This window comes from Dendrobates tinctorius, unplaced genomic scaffold (genome assembly GCF_039654945.1).
Source record: "Dendrobates tinctorius isolate UK_male_01 unplaced genomic scaffold, ASM3965494v1 ptg000216l, whole genome shotgun sequence".
Taxonomy (NCBI): domain Eukaryota; kingdom Metazoa; phylum Chordata; class Amphibia; order Anura; family Dendrobatidae; genus Dendrobates; species Dendrobates tinctorius.
This window is the reverse complement of record NW_027361883.1, coordinates 741,584-757,239: the sequence shown is the minus strand read 5'-3', so window position 1 is coordinate 757,239 and position 15,656 is coordinate 741,584. Positions and strand designations below refer to the sequence as shown.

The following is a 15,656-nucleotide window of genomic DNA, read 5'->3' as shown; positions in this document are numbered from 1 at the left end:
ATGATATTTTGATCTTTTCCAAGGATTGGGACTCTCATGTGGAACATGTTCGGACTGTGTTCCGGATTTTGAGGGAGAATTCCCTGTATGTTAAGGGATCGAAATGCCTTTTTGGGTTACAAAGGATTACATTTTTGGGATTTATTTTGTCTCCGTCAACTATTGCAATGGACCCGGCCAAGGTACAGGCCATTTATGATTGGGTTCAGCCCACTTCTTTGAAGGCCCTACAGAAGTTTTTGGGTTTTGATAATTTTTATCGTAAATTTATAGCTAATTTCTCTGGTATTGCCAAACCATTGACTGATTTGACTAAGAAAGGTGCTGATGTGCTGAATTGGTCTCCGGAGGCTGTTTCTTCCTTTCAGGAGCTGAAGCGAAGGTTCACTTCTGCTCCGGTTTTGCGGCAACCTGATGTCTCACTCCCGTTTCAGGTAGAGGTGGATGCTTCGGAGATTGGTGCAGGAGCTGTTTTGTCCCCAAAAGATCCGGTAACATCTAAAATGAATCCCTGTGCTTTCTTTTCCCGAAAGTTCTCCCCATCTGAACGTAACTATGATGTGGGGAATCGGGAACTGTTAGCCATGAAATGGGCATTTGAGGAGTGGAGACATTGGTTGGAGGGAGCTAAACATCAAGTCGTGGTCCTCACTGACCACAAGAATTTGATTTACCTGGAGTCGGCCAAAAGCTTGAATCCTAGACAGGCTAGGTGGGCCTTGTTTTTCACACGTTTTGATTTTGTGGTCTCTTTTCTTCCGGACACTAAGAATGTCAAAGCAGACGCCCTCTCTAGGAGTTTCTTTGCTGATTCTCCTGTTGTGATCAAGCCTGCTACCATCTTAGGTGAGGGGGTAGTTCTTTCTGCCATCTCGCCCGATTTGAGACGTGCTCTGGAAGAGTTTCAGGAGGACAAACCTGAGCGTTGTCCCATTGGAAAATTGTATGTTCCTGACCAGTGGAGGTAGAGAGTGATGTCTGAAGTTCATTGCTCTGCATTGGCTGGTCATCCAGGTATTTTTGATACTAGAGATTTGGTGAGTCGGTCTTTTTGGTGGCCCGCCTTGTCTCATGATGTCAGAAGTTTTGTCCAAGCCTGTGGGACTTGCTCCCGGTCTAAACCTTGTTCTCGCTCTAGTGGGTTGTTGATGCCTTTGCCGGTGCCCAGGAGTCCATGGACCCATATGCCTGTCTCTCAGAGAATGACTGTTATTTGGGTGATTTGTGATAGATTCTCTAAGATGGTCCATCTTGTACCACTCCCTAAGTTGCCATCTTCCTCAGAGTTGGTGCCATTGTTTTTGCAACAAGTGGTTCGCTTGCACGGGATTCCTGAGAACATTGTATCTGACAGAGGAGTTCAGTTTGTGTCTAGATTTTGGAGGACTTTCTGTTCCAAGCTGGGAATTCAGTTGTCCTTCTCCTCTGCGTTTCACCCTCAGACCAATGGGCAGACGGAGAGAACAAACCAGACTTTGGAGTCGTATTTGAGATGTTTTATTTCTGCTGATCAGGATGATTGGGTTTCATTTTTGCCCTTGGCCGAATTTGCTTTAAATAATAGAGCTAGTTTTGTCACCTTTTTTTTGTAACTTTGGGTTTCATCCTCGATTCTCTTCAGGGCAGGTGGAGTCTTCTGCCTGCCCAGGTATTGACACACTGGTGGAGAGAATGCACCAGATCTGGGACCAAGTGGTGGATAGGTTGTCTCTCTCCCAGGAAAAGGCCCAGCGGTTTTCCAACCGTCATAGGACCATTGGTCCCCAGTTTAAGGTGGGTGATATGGTTTGGTTGTCATCAAAGAATATCTCTATGAAAGTGACCATTCCCCCGACGCGACACCTTGCCGGCTGAGGAAGTCCGTCACCCATTTTTCCACGCCCGGGATATGGACCGCCGATATTACCGAATGGTTCCTCTCGGCCCAGCGAAGCATGTGTCCTACCTCGCGCTTTGTTGCTCTGCTGCGCGCACCCCCTTGATGATTTACGTAAGCCACCGCCGTGGCGCTGTCCGACTGAATTTGGACGGGACGTCCTGCTAGAATGTGCTGAAAATGTTGCAGTGCCAGCCGGACTGCTTGTATTTCCAACAAGTTTATCGTGAGGCGTGCCTCTTGCGGCGACCATCGTCCCTGGGTGGTGTGGTGGCGAAAAACTGCTCCCCAGCCGAGGAGGCTTGCGTTGGTTGTGACCACTAGCCAGTGATCTGGGGGAAAGGGTTTCCCCTGCAGGAGGGAGGATCTGCTCGTCCACCACTCCAGTGACTGTCTGACCTGCGAGGATAGCCGGCACTGATGATCGAGTGTGAATGGGTTCTTGTCCCAGGCTGACAAGAGGGCGTACTCTAGGGGGCGAAGATGAAATTGGCAAACGGAATCGCTTCCATTGCTGCCACCATCTTCCCTAGCATTCTCATCCCAAACCGAATGGTGTGCGGGACTGGCTGCAGAAGCTTCTGAACTCCTTGCCGGAGCGCTAGAGCCTTGTCCTGAAGGAGAATTACCAACCCTCGGAAGGTATCGAAAATCATGCCTAAAAAAGAAATTCTCTGAGCTGGGACAAGGGATGATTGTTTTCCGTTGACCAACCACCCTAAGCGGGAGAGGGTATCCAGCGTGATGTTGACATTCTCCTCGCATGCCCAAAACGAGGGGCCCTTCACCAAGAGGTCGTCTAAGTATGGTAAGACGACTATGCCTCGAGAGTGTAAGACGGCCATCACGACTGCCATCACCTTTGTGAACACTCTGGGAGTGGTGGCGAACCCGAAGGGCAATGCTGCAAAATGGAAATGTCGGCCATTGATGGCAAACAGCAGAAACCTATGATGCGGAGGAAAAATGGGGACGTGCAGGTAGGCATCCTGGATGTCGATCGAGGCCAAGTATTCCCCTTGGCCCGTGGCCGCTATAACTGAACGGAGAGATTCCATTCGGAAATGCTTGATCCTGATGAACTTGTTCAGGAGCTTCAGGTCCAAAACCGGCCTGACTGTCCCGTCCTTTTTGGGGACCGCGAACAGATAGGAATAAAAACCCTACCCTTTCTCATGCTCTGGTACAGGAACAATGACTCCGTTGCGCTGGAGTGAGTCGATGGCCCCTAGCAACGCCCTTGCCTGGGGTTCCACCTTGGGAAGCCGAGACAGAAAAAATTGTTTTGGGGGAAACTTGAAAAACTCCTGCGGACACCAGTTCCACCACCCATGAGTCGCGTGCTATCGTGATCCAGACCTGGCGAAAGCAGAGCAGGCGGCCGCCTACTCTGCTGATGTCGACTAAACAGTGTTCTGAGTCATTTGGCTGAGAGTTTCTGGACCCCAGCTCCCCTTGCCCTGGGCTGGCGAGCACGCATTCTCCCTAATGGGTTGGCTCTATATGAGACCTGTCGCTCCCTATCCTGGTTGGAGCGACAGAGCTGGCTGCTGCCATCCACCCGGGGTGGCGAAAGGCCCAAAACCATGCCTGAGCTTGGCTAAACGGCTGCTTGGTCCTTTGTTGCTGGAGGAAGCTGCTTTTTCCCCCCGTAGCATCGGAAATGAGCTGGTCTAATTTCTCCCCGAATAGGCGGCCACCCTGATAAGGCAGGGAAGTTAACAACTTCTTGGAAATAGAATCGCCCCGCCATGTCCTTAACCATAGGGCCCTCCTAATGGCTACCGCATTCGCAGCCGCGAGTGCCGTACAATTGGCCGCATCAAAGGAAGCATTGATTAAGTAGTCACCAGCCATAGCGATTTGACTCGCTATCTCTGATACCTCTGAAGGCAGGTCTCTATCCTGCAAGACCCTGTTCAATGACTCTGACCATGACATCATAGCCTTGGCTACCCACGTTGCCGCAAACGAGGGAGAGTGCTGATCCTGATGCTTCAAAAACTGAGCGAGCCAAACTCTCTATGAGCCAATCAGTGGGGTCTTTGATAGAGGAACCACTCGGCACAGATAACATGGATTTCGAGGCCAAGCGTGACACCTGGTGGATCCACTACTGGGGACTCTGCCCATTTTTTTTAAAAGCTCCGGCACAAAAACAGATATCTCGATTCTATCGTCTTCTGGCCCGAGAAACGCCTATCTGGCCGTTCTCTGTGACGCTGCACTATATCCTCAAACTCTGGGTGAGAGCCAAACACCCTATGCGGTCGCTGATCTTTATGCTGATGACACACAACTGTACACATCATCCCCTGACCTTACCTCCGCTGTACTACAGAACGCCACTGACTGTCTGTCTGCAGTCTCCAACATCATGTCTGCTCTCTATCTGAAACTCAACCTCTCCAAAACTGAACTTCTTCTGCTCCCACCATCTACCAACCTCCCTAAATCTGACATTTCCCTCTCTGTGGGTGGCACCATAATAACACCCCAACAGCAGGCGCGCTGTCTGGGTGTTATGTTTGACTCCGATCTCTCCTTCACCTCCCATATACAATCTCTTGCCCGCTCGTGCCGCTTACACCTAAAGAACATCTATAGAATCCGCCCTTTTCTCACCATGGAAACAACAAAAACTCTCACTGTCGCCCTGATCCACTCCCGCCTGGACTACTGTAATGCTCTATTAATTGGCCTCCCTCTCACTCGACTCTCCCCTCTCCAGTCTATCCTTAATGCAGCAGCCAGGGTTGTCCATCTGGCTAATCGTTACTCAGACGCGTCCGCTCTTCGCCAGTCGTTACACTGGCTGCCAATTCATTACAGGGTACAATTCAAAGTACTTGTTCTCACTCACAAAGCTCTCCACAGTGCGGCACCCCCTTACATCTCCTCCCTCATTTCTGTCTATCGGCCTAACCGACCGCTGCGCTCTGCAAATGACTTTCGACTAACCTCTGCCCTAATCCGTACCGCCCACTCCCGACTCCAAGACTTCTCACGTGCTGCGCCAATTCTCTGGAATGCTCTACCCCAAGATATTAGGACCATCTACAATTTGCATAGTTTTAGGCGCTCGCTCAAAACACATTTGTTCAGAGCGGCCTATCACATTCAGTAATCAAAGTCATGTTATGTTTGTGTGTGTGTAGCCCATTCACTATCTCCATCTAACCCGCACCCCCTGAAGATGACTGGACCATCATTGTAAATACATCATTGTAAATACAAACCTGTGCTTTGTATCTCCCCCACCTCATTGTAGATTGTAAGCTCCCACGAGCAGGGTCGTCTTATTTCGCTTTAATTATTGTATTGTTAACGTTGTTACTTATGACTGTTGTGTTTGAAACTGTTCAACTGTAAAGCGCTGCGGAATGTGTTGGCGCTATATAAATAAAGATTATTATTATTATTATTATTATTATTAGTCCGCTTGAAGGATACCTTATGGCCTGAGGCCAAGGTGACGTCATCCTCAATCTCCAGAGTCTGATTAACAGCATCGATGAGGCTGTCAATTGTTTCCCGACACCCCGGGGTATCTAGGTCAAGCAGCTCGTCTGAGTTATCATCTGAACTCTGCTCGCTCCCGACAACTGGTGAAGGTGAGTGTGATGCCGAACTCACGGATGCCGAGGCACCGGATGGGCCGGGAGACGCTCTGTGGGTTCGCTTTCTTTGCGCCTGCCTGGAATGAGAGCGGCCCTTGCAGGCCGGAGGCTCTTGTGAGGTGGAGGAACCCTCCCAGATCAGAGAGGCACTATCCTTGCCCCTATCCGGGGCGTGAAGAGACTCGATCGCCTTTGTAAGTGATGCCATAGACTGTGATAGCGATAAGGCCCATTCCGGAGGATTAAAATCCCTGGGCTAGGTCGCAGGGGAGGGCTCCTGGGCGCGTTCGGAGTCGCAAGCTTTGCATAGTTTATTGCTCTGCGCCCGTGGAAATGAGGCCCTACAGGCGATGCATGCAGCGTACAGGAATGTGTGCGTCTTCCCTTTTCCAGCCATATTGAACCGCCCGGCCTCCACGCCTGCTAGGGGTTGGGGGTAGGAGGGAACACGTTTGCCGCACTTACCCGGTCCTGTGTCCCCCACACGTCCTCTGCTGCTGCACAGTCCAGCTGCGGGCAGCCCGCTCGTTATTTCCTGTCGCCGCCTAGCCCGAGGCGAAGCTGGGACCTCAATTTATCCGGGCCGCCGGAAGTGACGTCGCACCAGTGACCAAGTGACGTCCGCCCGCGACAGGGGCCCGGGGCCGGTGCTTTACCGATGCCAGACACGGCGTCCGCTCTGCCGCCACTGCTGCAGCCACGTTACTGTGCTGTGGGAGGGGGAGGCCGGGAAAGGGAGGGGAGGGGGGGGCTATGCCGGGACTTCTGCATGCACCTCCTGTTCTGCCTTAAGATAAGGGCTCCGGCCCTCTGGACGCCGCAGGGCCCTCCCTGGCCATCTTCCTGATGCAGTCTGCCTTCTTCCGATCAGGTACAGGGGGGAAAATGGGTGGAAAATCCGGGACGGTGCAGGCACCCTGGCTCCGTCCTCCTTCCAGGGGTGAGGAGAGGGCTCGTCCGCCGCCTTGAAGCCCCGCCGTCTAGCGTTGGTGGAGCGGTGGGGGCCGCACAGACTAGTCTTGTGCCTCTGTACAAGCCCATGGTTTCTATACCTAGGGGTGGACAGGGCTAAGTCCAGCATCATGTCCCACGTCGCGGGAGAGGATACGTGGAGGCAATGGCGGATCTTAATAGGGGCGGATGGGGCGGTCGCCCCGGGCCCAAGGTTTTTTGGGGGCCCAGGGGCAGGGGCGGGCTGGGCCGGGTGGCGGAGAGGCAAATGCCCCCCGGACCGCTCCCCCAGCACCTGTACAGGGCCGGCCGTGCCCTGTGCTGTGACGCCGCCGGCAGCAGACAGCCGCCAGCGTCACATTCTATGAGGGGCCGGGAGCTGTGCTTCCGGGTCAGATGTCGGGCGTGCGCGATGACGTCATCATGCACGCGCCGACATGTCCCGGAGGATGCTGAAAGCAGAGGCGCTGCTGGGGAGCGAGCCGGCTGTGAGGTAAGTATGGGGAACTTTTTTTATTTTTTTTTATTTATAAAATGAATTAAATGGGGGAGGGGGTGAGTGGGGGCTGTACACAATGAAGGAGGGGTGACTGGGGCCTGTATATGATGAAGGGGAGGTGACTGGGGCCTGTATATGATGAAAGGGGGGGTGACTGGGGCCTGTATATGATGAAGGGGGGGTGACTGGGGGCTGTATATGATGAAGGGGGGGTGACTGGGGGCTGTATATGATGAAGGGGGGGTGACTGGGGGCTGTATATGATGAAGGGGGGTGACTGGGGTTGTACAGGATGAAGGGGGTGAGTGGGGGCTTCACAGGATGAAGGGGGGATGAGTGGGGGCTTCACATGATGAAGGGGAGTGAGGGGGCTGCACATGATGAAGGGGGGTGAGTGGGGCTGCATATGATGAAGGGGGGGTGAGTGGGGCTGCACATGATGAAGTGGGGGATAAGTGGGGCTGCACATGATGAAGTGGGGGATAAGGGGGACTGCACATGATGAATTAAGGGGTAAGAGGGATTGCACATGATGAATTAAGGGTTAAGTGGGACTGCACATGATGAATTAAGGGGTAAGTGGGACTGCACATGATGAATTGGGGGTAAGGGGAACTGCACATGATGAATTGGGGTAAGGGGGACTGCACATGATGAATTGGGGGTAAGGGGAACTGCACATGATGAATTGGGGGTAAGGGGAACTGCACATGATGAATTGGGGGTAAGGGGGACTGCACATGATGAATTGGGGGTAAGGGGGACTGCACATGATGAATTAAGGGGTAAGTGGGACTGAACATGATGAATTGGGGGTAAGAGGGACTGCACATGATGAATTGGGGGTAAGGGGGACTGCACATGATGAATTGGGGGTAAGGGGGACTGCACATGATGTGGGGGTAAAATTAACTGCACATGATGATGGGGGAGTGGGGCTGCACATGAAGTTGGGGGGGAAGGGGACTGCACATGATAAAATGGAAGGGGGGATAAGGGGCTGCAAATGATGAAGCGGCACTGCAGATGAAGTGAGTGGGTGATAGGGGACTGCAATGGATGAAGTAAGGGGACTTCAAATTAAAGTGGGGACATTAAAGTGGATCCCCTATGGCCAGGATCACGTTGGGCGATTTTGTGCGTATTGGCCGTAGGCCTACAGCTTATGTGCAACGTCTTTTTAGGCCATGTCCAAACGTGGTGGAATGGTGGCGGGTTTTCCGTATGGACCCGCAGCAAACCAAGTGCTGCGGTCCGTACGGCTGTCAATTCCCGCACGGGGACCGCAGCGCTCAGGTGGGAAGGGGGGTACAGGGGCCCAGGTTTTATGAACAGCCCCGGGCCCATAGTCCACTTAATCCGCCACTGCGTGGAGGGACACTCCCACATGCTCGCCCGTTGATGGTTTGGGGGAAATCGGACCCTTTCAATAGGATCCGTTGCCCCTGTCTAATCTTCATAGCCAAAGAGGGAAAAAAAAGTCTGGGGAAAATGGCTCAGATATGTCCCACGGTGCGGGAAAGGATACGTGAAGACGATACTCAACATGTGCTCGCCCGTTGTTGGTTTGGGGAGATCGGCCCCTCCAAAGACACTAAGCATAAAACTGGTTTCCGCCCGTTATCAGGGCGAGGGTGTATGCAGCGGAGGAGGAGCTAACCTTGTGTTTACTTAGTGCCAGCCTCCAGATGGCGGTAGCATACACCCACAGTACCTGTGTCCCTCAATGAGACGAAGGAGAAAACAAAGCAGCGTTTCTGGATTGTTCTAATGCTAATGCTGGTGACCCTGCATGGTTCCCCTTCCTTTCTCCTTGATTTCCATGCATGAACGCCGACATACTTACCGTCACGGCCGCGCAGTCACCTCCCTGTCTCTAGCACATCTCCCTGCTTTCTGCACATTGACTTTCGATGGCACGCCTAGTGCTTGCACACACTCCTCTGTTCTTACACAGGTAGGACGCCTAATTTTAAATGTCCCCAGCCAAAAGGTACCCCTCCCCATTAGAAAAATGCTTGAGCTACCCATATAGCTCCTGTGTAGTAGTATGTGAGAAACTGTACTTTATGTTGCCAGGTCCCTCATCTCGTGTAGCTGAGTGTTAGCCCGAACCGTTGATCCTTGTGTGGCCATTTCCTAAACCTGAACCCCTGGTCCATATATGGCCAGGGTCTGAACTCTGAGAAGTCACACTGGCGGTACCTGAACCAAGAAACTGTTCCATCAGTACATTAACCTGCACCTGTGTCAGCCCTGGTTAGCATTCCCATGTCCATACTGGCAGAGCCTGTTCCAGTATCCGAATCTAGACCTATCTGTGAATCCGTGTCAGTATCCGTTCTGTCAGAGCACCTAGAACCTGAGTAGTCTGAGCACAATTTTACAACGAGGAACATTTTTCTGAAACTGTTCCACAATTTTTAGATGCAGTTGCTCACAGATCGGTGACCTCTGACCATCTTTGCTTCTGAGAGACTCTGCCTTTCTGGCAAGCTTCTTTTATACATAGGCATGTGACTTAATTGAAAGTTTACCCTCCAGCTGTTTTTCATTAGTAACACTTACCGTATATACTCGAATATAAGCAGAGATTCTCAGCCCATTTTTTGGGCTGAAAGTCCCCCTCTCGGCTTATATTCGAGTCATATACACAAGGGTGTCGGAGGGGGGGGCGGGGGTGTCAGGTCATACTTACCTGTCCTGGCGATGTCTCTTCAGCCCCCAGCTTCTCTGCGATCTCCCTTCCTTCCTTCAGCGGTCACATGGCACCGCACATTAAAACTCATGAATATGCGCATATTCATGAGTTTTAATGAGCGGTACCACGTGACCGCTGAAGGCAGGAAGGGAGATTGCGGAGAAGCTGGGGGCTGAAGAGACAGCACCAGGACGGGTAAGTATAGCAATACTCACTAGTCCTGCGTCCATGGCTGCTTGCTGCTGTCTGGCACGTCATCTGTCAGTGACGTTCAGACAGCAGAGGGAGTGGTGACATGGTTAGTGCGTGCCGCGCCCCCTGCAGTCTGAACGTCACTGACCGATGACATGCCAGACAGCAACAAGCAGCCATGGACGCAGGACAGGTGAGTATCTCAGGTGCCAGCAGTGACACCGACACCTGGCCCCAGGGATGGAGAGGCGAGTATGACATTTTTTTTATCTTTAAATGCAGCAGCAGCGGCAGCACATGGGGCCATAATCTATGGAGCATCTTATGGGGGCAGGATATGGGGGCATAATATATGGAGCATTTTATGGGGGCAGCATATGGGGGCATAATCTATGGAGCTTCTTATGGGGGCAGGATATGGGGGAATAATCTATGGAGCATTTTATGGGGGCAGCATATGGGGGCATAATCTATGGAGCATTTTATGGGGGCAGCATATGGAGGCATAATCTATGGAGCTTCTTATGGGGCAGCATATGGGGGAATAATCTATGGAGCATCTTATGGGGGCAGCATATGGGGGCATAATCTATGGAGCATCATATGGGTGTAGCATATGCGGGCATAATTTATGGAGCATCATATGGGGGCATAATCTATGGAGCATTTTATGGGGGCAGCATATGGGGGAATAATCTATGGAGCATCTTATGGGGGCAGCATATGGGGGCATAATCTATGAAGCATCTTATCGGGGCAGCATATGGGGGCATAATCTATGAAGCATCTTTTCCACCCTAGGCTTATACTCGAGTCAATAAGTTTTCCCATTTTTTTGTGGCAAAATTAGGGGGGTTGGCTTATACTCGGGTCGGCTTATACTAGAGTATATACGGTACTTTTGTAGCCTCTTGTAAACCCGTCCCAACTTTTTTGAGATGTGCTGCTGCCAATTTTGAAAAAGAGTTCATTTTTTCAAATGAAATTAAAAATGTCCAGAGTTCAACTTTTGATCTGTGTTCTATGTTCTGAATAAAACATTACGATAAAAGATTTCCAAATCATTTCCTTCTTGATTAGTTTACATGTTAAACAGCGTCTCAACTATTTTGGAATTGGGGCTGTACAAGAAGACCCACATACCTAACATCTAGCCTATATTACTGGGAGAGACACACAGACCTAAACATCCAGCCTATATTACTGGGAGAGACCCACAGACCTTCATATCCAGCCTATATTACTGGGAGAGACACACATACCTCACATCCAGTATATATTAATAGGAGAGACACACAGACCTCACATCTAGCCTATATTACTGGGAGACACACAGACCTCACATCCAGTCTATATTACAGTGAGAGACAGTTAGACATCACATTCAGCCTATATTAATGTAAGAGACACACAAACCTCACATTCAGCCTATATTACAGCGAAATACGTAGTGAAAGACAGAGGCACTCCAAGAGAATGGTGCACAACTAGGGTCACAAACCTTGAATAAAAAGATTAACTTGGCACTCGGGTAGTTGATGTGATAAAAGTAGACGTTAATGTGAATATGGCAGTACATGTGTGATGTTTAGGTCCTCATGGACCTTCCTCAGAGTCACACACTGTAGTAGTTTGCGGATATAATGGACTCAGTGTTCAGAGAAATGATGTCAGTCAATTGGTGATCCAGGGGAGCAGCGTAGTGCTAGCAGCATGAACGCGGTGTCCACCACTTGTTCAGAGGCGTGCTTTTTTATATTACAGTGAGACACACAGACCTCACATACAGCTTATATTACTGTAAGAGACACTCAGACCTCACATCCAGCCTGTATTACTAGGAGAAACACAGAAAAATCACATACAGACTATATTACAAAGAGAAACTTCACATACACCCTCTATTACTAGGATGGACCTCCAGTTTACATTGCCTAGCATAAAGAATACATTACTGGTGGAGACAGTCTTCACATCCAGCCTATATTACTGGGGAAAAACACAGCTGAAATCCAGCCTGTATGACTGGGATAGATAAACAGACCTCATTTTCAGCTTATATTACATTATGCAGCCATCTTCAATTATCAGCACTGTTTCGGACCTTTGTGTGACTTCTTATAATGTCAAATAAATGTTTACATAAGGTGCAAGTATAGATGAAACTGTACATGATTTGAGCAAATACTCCACAGAGTAACAGATCGTAAAATATCTCATGTGAAATAGAGCGCAGTATTATAGTAGTTACAGTCATATGTAAAAGTTTGGGCACCCCTATTAATGTTAACCTTTTTTCTTTATAACAATTTTGGTTTTTGCAACAGGTATTTCAGTTTCATATATCTAATAACTGATGGACTCAGTTGTATTTCTGGATTCAAATGAGGTTTATTGTACTAACAGAAAATGTGCAATCTGCATTTAAACAAAATTTCACCAGTGCAAAAGTATGGGCACCCTTATCATTTTCTTGATTTGAACACTCCTAACTACTTTTTACTGACTTCCTGAAGCACTAAATTGGTTTTGTAACCTCATTGAGCTTTGAACTTCATAGCCAGGTGTATCAAATCATGAGAAAAGGTATTTAAAGTGGCCACTTGCAAGTAGTTCTCCTATTTGATTCTCCTATGAAGAGTGGCATCATGGGCTCCTCAAAACATCTCTCAAATGATCTGAAAACAAAGATTATTCAACATAGCTTTTCAGGGGAAGGATACAAAAAGTTGTCTCAGAGATTTAACCTGTCAGTTTCCACTGTGAGGAATATAGTAAGGAAATGGAAGAACACAGGTAGAGTTCTTGTTAAGCCCAGAAGTGGCAGGCCAAGAAAAATATCAGAAAGGCAGAGAAGAAGAATGGTGAGAACAGTCAAGGACAATCCACAGACCACCTCCAAAGACCTGCAGCCTCATCTTGCTGCAGATGGTGTCACTGTGCATCGGTCAACAATACAGCGCACTTTGCACAAGGAGAAGCTGTATGGGAGAGTGATGCAAAGAAGCCGTTTCTGCAAGCACGCCACAAACAGAGTCGCCTGAGGTCTGCAAAAGCACATTTGGACAAGCCAGTTACATTTTGGAAGAAGGTCCTGTGGATTGATGAAACAAAGATTGAGTTGTTTGGTCATACAAAAAGGCGTTATGCATGCACTGTATTGTTGACCGATGCACACTTACACCATCTGCAGCAAGATGATGCTGCAGGTCTTTGGAGGTGGTCTGTGGATTGTCCTTGACTGTTCTCGCCATTCTTCTTCTCTGCCTTTCTGATATTTTTCTTGGCCTGCCACTTCTGCGCTTAACAAGAACTGTACCTGTGTTCTTCCATTTCCTTACTATGTTCCTCACAGTGGAAACTGACAGGTTAAATCTCTGAGACAACTTTTTGTATCCTTCCCCTGAAAAGCTATGTTGAATAATCTTTGTTTTCAGATCATTTGAGAGTTGTTTTGAGGAGCCCATGATGCCACTCTTCATAGGAGAATCAAATAGGAGAACTACTTGCAAGTGGCCACTTTAAATACCTTTTCTCATGATTTGATACACCTGGCTATGAAGTTCAAAGCTCAATAAGGTTACAAAACCAATTTAGTGCTTCAGGAAGTCAGTAAAAAGTAGTTAGGAGTGTTCAAATCAAGAAAATGATAAGGGTGCCCATACTTTTGCACCGGTCAAATTTTGTTTAAATGCAGATTGCACATTTTCTGTTAGTACAATAAACCTCATTTGAATCCAGAAATATAACTGAGTCCATCAGTTATTAGATATATAAAACTGAAATAGCTGTTGCAAAAACCAAAATTGTTATAAAGAAAAAAGGTTAACATTAATAGGGGTGCCCAAACTTTTACATATGACTGTATATTCTTGTACATAGGAGCAGTATTATAGTAGTTATATTCTTGTACATAGGAGCAGTATTACAGTAGTTATATTCTTGTACATAGGGGGCAGTATTATAGTAGTTATATTCTTGTACATAGGAGCAGTATTATAGTAGTTATATTCTTGTACATAGGAGCAGTATTATAGTAGTTATATTCTTGTATATAGGGGCAGTATTATAGTAGTTATATTCTTGTACATAGGAGTAGTATTATAGTAGTTATATTCTTGTAAATAGGGGCAGTACTATAGTAGTTATATTCTTGTACATAGGAGCAGTATTACAGTAGTTATATTCTTGTACATAGGGGCAGTACTATAGTAATTATATTTTTGCACATAGGGAGCAGTATTACAGTAGTTATATTCTTGTACATAGGGGGCAGTATTATAGTAGTTATATTCTTGTACATAGGGGCAGTATTATAGTAGTTATATTCTTGTACATAGGGGCAGTATTATAGTAGTTATATTCTTGTACATAGGGGGCAGTATTATAGTAGTTATATGCTTGTACATAGGCGCAGTATTATAGTAGTTATATTCTTGTACATAGGGGCAGTATTATAGTAGTTATATTCTTGTATATAGTGGCAGTATTATAGTAGTTACATTCTTGTACATAGGGGGCAGTATTTTAGTAGTTATATTCTTGTACATAGGCGCAGTATTATAGTAGTTATATTCTTGTACATAGGGGCAGTATTATAGTAGTTATATTCTTGTATATAGGAACAATAATATAGTAGTTATATTCTTGTACATAGAAGCGGTATTATAGCAGTTATGTTCTTGTATATAGGGAGCAGTATTATAGTAGTTATATTCTTGTACATAGGAGCAGTATTATAGTAGTTATATTCTTGCACATAGGGGCAGTATTATAGTAGTTATATTCTTGCACATAGGGGCAGTATTATAGTAGTTATATTCTTGTACATAGGGACAGTAATATAGTAGTTATATTCTTGTACATAGGGGTAGTATTATAGTAGTTATATCCTTGTACATAGTGTGCAGTATTATAGTAGTTATATTCTTGTACATAGGGACAGAAATATAGTAGTTGTATTCTTGTACATAGAAGCGGTATTATAGCAGTTATGTTCTTGTATATAGGGACAGTAATATAGTAGTTATATTCTTGTACATAGGAGCAGTATTATAGTAGTTATATTCTTGTACATAGGGGCAGTATTATAGTAGTTATATTCTTGTACATAGGAGCAGTATTATAGTAGTTATATTCTTGCACATAGGGGCAGTATTAAAGTAGTTAAATTCTTGTATATAGGGACAGTAATATAGTTATATTCTTGTACATAGGAGCAGTATTATAGTAGTTATATTTTTGTACATAGGGGCAGTATTATAGTAGTTGTATTCTTGTACATAGAGGCAGTATTATAGTAGTTATATACTTGTACATAGGGGCAGTATTATAGTAGTTATATTCTTGTACATAGGGGCAGTATTATAGTAGTTATATCCTTGTACATAGTGTGCAGTATTATAGTAGTTATATTCTTGTACATAGGGGGCAGTATTATAGTTATATTCTTGTACATAGGGGTAGTATTATAGTAGTTATATTCTTGTACATAGGGGGCAGTATTATAGTTATATCCTTGTACATAGTGTGCAGTATTATAGTAGTTATATTCTTGTACATAGGGGGCAGTATTATAGTAGTTATATTCTTGTACATAGGGACAGTAATATAGTAGTTGTATTCTTGTACATAGAAGCGGTATTATAGCAGTTATGTTCTTGTATATAGGGAGCAGTATTATAGTAGTTATATTCTTGTACATAGGAGCAGTATTATAGTAGTTATATTCTTGTATATAGGGACAGTAATATAGTTATATTCTTGTACATAGGAGCAGTATTATAGTAGTTATATTTTTGTACATAGGGGCAGTAT

General features: G+C 46.8%; 1 protein-coding gene across 4 annotated transcripts in view; it reads right to left on the bottom strand.

The window, feature by feature from the left end:
• Window positions 1-15,656, bottom strand: part of SFXN5 (sideroflexin 5) — a 260,274-nt gene that overhangs the window by 75,240 nt on the left and 169,378 nt on the right. The window lies entirely within an intron of this gene.